The sequence below is a fragment of the Phoca vitulina genome, unplaced genomic scaffold, assembly GCF_004348235.1.
Source record: "Phoca vitulina isolate PV1807 unplaced genomic scaffold, GSC_HSeal_1.0 scaffold40, whole genome shotgun sequence".
In the NCBI taxonomy this organism is placed as follows: domain Eukaryota; kingdom Metazoa; phylum Chordata; class Mammalia; order Carnivora; family Phocidae; genus Phoca; species Phoca vitulina.
In genome coordinates, this window is record NW_022589743.1 from 11205135 (window position 1) to 11208541 (window position 3407).

General features: G+C 40.4%; 1 pseudogene; it reads left to right on the top strand.

The window, feature by feature from the left end:
* The first annotated feature begins 2926 nt into the window (after nt 1-2926).
* The window catches only part of LOC116647692, a 695-nt pseudogene continuing 214 nt past the window's right edge, over nt 2927-3407 (top strand).

The following is a 3407-nucleotide window of genomic DNA, read 5'->3' on the forward strand; positions in this document are numbered from 1 at the left end:
CTTTCCCTGTTCATATCCATGCCCCTCAGTATGTCTCTTTATTTTGCTTTCCCGTCTAAATCTATTCTTTTTGCGCATAGGCGGAAGAATCATTTCCAAAGATTCTTACAAGTTCGTGGAAAGCATGCTGGCCATGCTAAGAAGATGCTTTTAGGTTTGTAAATCTGGTGATTCTGGGAATTAGGATTTGGGGTTCCCTTCAAATTCCCTTGAACTGAACTCTCATTCAGTGGCGACTTGCTCTCTTTTCACCTCTCACAGTGGTCTGGCCCATCCCAGCACTCCACCTACCATCAAGCCATCAAGCATTCTTTTGGGAACCATCTATGAGAAAGGCTATGCATACCCTAAGAACTGTGTAGCACTCAACATATCAGACTTGCATTGAAATTACAAACATAAGCGAGGAGACAGAGCCATCTTTATGGAAAAATACCAGTCCATGGTAACGTTAGGGAATAGCTCATTACTCTCAGGCCTTGAAGGAGGGGTAGGATTCGGATAGATGAACAGGATGGGAAGGCAATCCAGGTGGGGTACTGGCCTGATGAAAGGTCCTGACACCTAAGGAATTGAGGAGGGGATCAGTTTGGTTGAAGTCAAAGGTTCTTAGCAGGGAGCAAGTAAGAAGAGAATAGTAGTTAGGAGTGCAGAATCTGGGACTAATCAGACCTGGGTCAGAGTTCCAGCTCTGCTACTCACTCTCAGTGTGACCCGGGGCAAATTATTTAACCTTTTTAATCCTCAGTTTATTTATCTGTAGAGTGGGGATAATTAATAGTACTGACTATATTTTATAAGCATGCAAATACTATATGAGAATTAAACAGGCTAATGTTTATAAATTGCTTAGCATAGTGCCTAGCACATAGCGAACACTCAGTAAATGTCTACTACTACAATAACAGCAATTCCTGCTACAACTACGAGAAATGTTTACTACTTCAACAACAAAGGGTTAGTATCCAAAAGATATAAGGAACTTCTACAACTAAGTGGCAGATGGTTCTGCAAAGAAAGGTAGGAGCCCTTGAAAAGCCATCTAAGTGTGAATTCTTTCTTATAGGCAATGAAGAATCATGGAAAATTTTGAAAGTTTTGATTTAGAGGGAAAATGTCTTTTGAAGTTGACATTACAGAGTGTGCATCTCTGACTGATAAAGGCATATAGAAGTGTGTGACAGTTGTAATTTTTATAGGGATAAAGATAAAAATAGGGATAATAAAACTATGCTGTTGGCATTTTAGGAATCCATAATCAGGTGAGAGGGTTGGGGTTGGGGTAAAAGGTTAGGGGTCAGGGGCTTTCTCAGGGAGACCCAACCAGACCATTTAAGATGCTGCCCACCCAGCCTAAACTTGACACCATGTGGTAGAGCAAGGACACAAAGCTAGAGACAAAGATGTATTACTCTTTGTAATTACTCTACTTTGTAGGGTTGTTCTGACAACGCCCCTGGAGTGTCTGCTCCTCTCCTGCCTGTCTCGGGGATTTCTACCCTAGTGTGCTGGGATAAGCCTATTTTCACCCTGTTTCATCACATTATTTTCCACCAAAGGGCTTACAGGGGTTCTCAATTGTCCATGGGGACGCTTTTCAAATAGCCTTATGCTGGAAGTTGGTGAAGCCACAGAATAAAGAAAGTGTATCTTCCTGGAACACCATTTTACACAAATATTGGGGATAAATGTGAATTCTAGATAAAATAAACCTGACAATATTTTGAGTACTGTAACACCTCACAGATAAGTTCAGAGATAATTCTGTTTCATATTTGTTGATAGAAATCTTTTTACACATATTCATTCAATTCCCTGTGAAAAGTACATCAGTGCAATTGCTGTTGTTCTTCTCATATATCAGGTGGGAACCAGGGAGGAGAAATCCTTTTATGTTCTAATATCTTCACAAGGTCGAGCCTCAGGGCAAATTTTTCTGAACGATTAGAGAAAATTTTGGAAAAGTGTAGCTCAAGGGAATGGGTTTTAACATTAAAGAACTCAGTTTATTTTTCAAGTGAATACCTTCTAGAACTTTCACTTACTGAACTAAAGAAATCTCTTTCTTCTTTATTCCATATTTTCTATAACTCCTTGGTTTTCGCAATCAAAGTTTACAAGCCACAATACTTAAATTTTAAGAAGCCCCTCAAAGATTGTCTAGAGTTATGAGTATAATAGGAAGTTCACATAGTTTTTGAAATATAAAGCTTGAGAGTTCAAGGAAATTGTGCATTTGTCCAGGACTGTTTTGAGATACCTCTGCAGATGGCCCCATGGCAACAATGCCATTAGAGAAGTATTTATGTGGAAAAGTTTGAGAAGTATTAATATCCCAGCTTCAGCCAAGATCATCTGCTTGTTTGATTTACATTTGGTTCCAAATTAGGGCATGACAATTTCTTCTAATCTACACCTCTCTTCCTTCAGCAATGAATCATATGCAGCTCCTCAAATCTCTGCCATGACAAAGCATCTGTTTATCTAAAATCATTAGTCTTTATATCCTCTCAAGATTTTTGCATCCAGGATGATGATATTTGTGGTCACATGTACTTGCTGACATGTTTCTTCATTTTTTTCATTTATTCAACCATATTTGTGGAGCCTGTAGTTCACAAGACACTATGTCGGGCACATCAGGTATGAATCAGACATGAAACCCGTGGGACAAGGACAGAGTGATACAAAGGGGTAAAGACCCATAAATGTCTGTGATACAATGTAGGGTGTGGTTAAGGAGATAAGTCTGTCAAAGCCTTGAAAATATATTTATCTCCATGGAAGTCTCTCCTAAGTTCCATCTTGGAATATATTCAACAATGACTTTGATCAAATTATTCCTGACTCTCCAAAGGAAAATGATGGAATTTTCATGATTTTTTTGTTTTGCATGGTTTTTCTTTAGGCATGTGGGGAGGATCCCATGGAAGCACAGAATATCACACATGTGTCAGAGTTTGTCTTCTTAGGATTCTCCCAGACCCACAAGCTCCAGAAATTCCTATTCCTGGTGTGTGTTCCTATTTGTCTACGTCACCACTGTTGTGGGAAACATCCTTATCATGGTCACAGTGACTTCTGACTCCCGGCTCCACATACCCATGTATTTTCTGCTCCGAAATCTGGCTATCATAGACCTCTGCTATTCCACAGTGACTTCTCCAAAGATGCTGGTGGACTTCTTTCATGAAGTCAAGACCATTTCCTACCAGGGCTGCATGGCCCAGATCTTCTTCTTTCACCTCTTGGGAGGCGGGACTGTCTTCTTTCTTTCAGTGATGGCCTATGACCGCTACATAGCCATCTCCCGGCCCCTCCACTATATCACCATCATGAACACTCAGTTGTGTGTGAGGCTGGAGGTGGCTGCTTGGGTAGGAGGATTTGTTCACTCCATTGTCCAG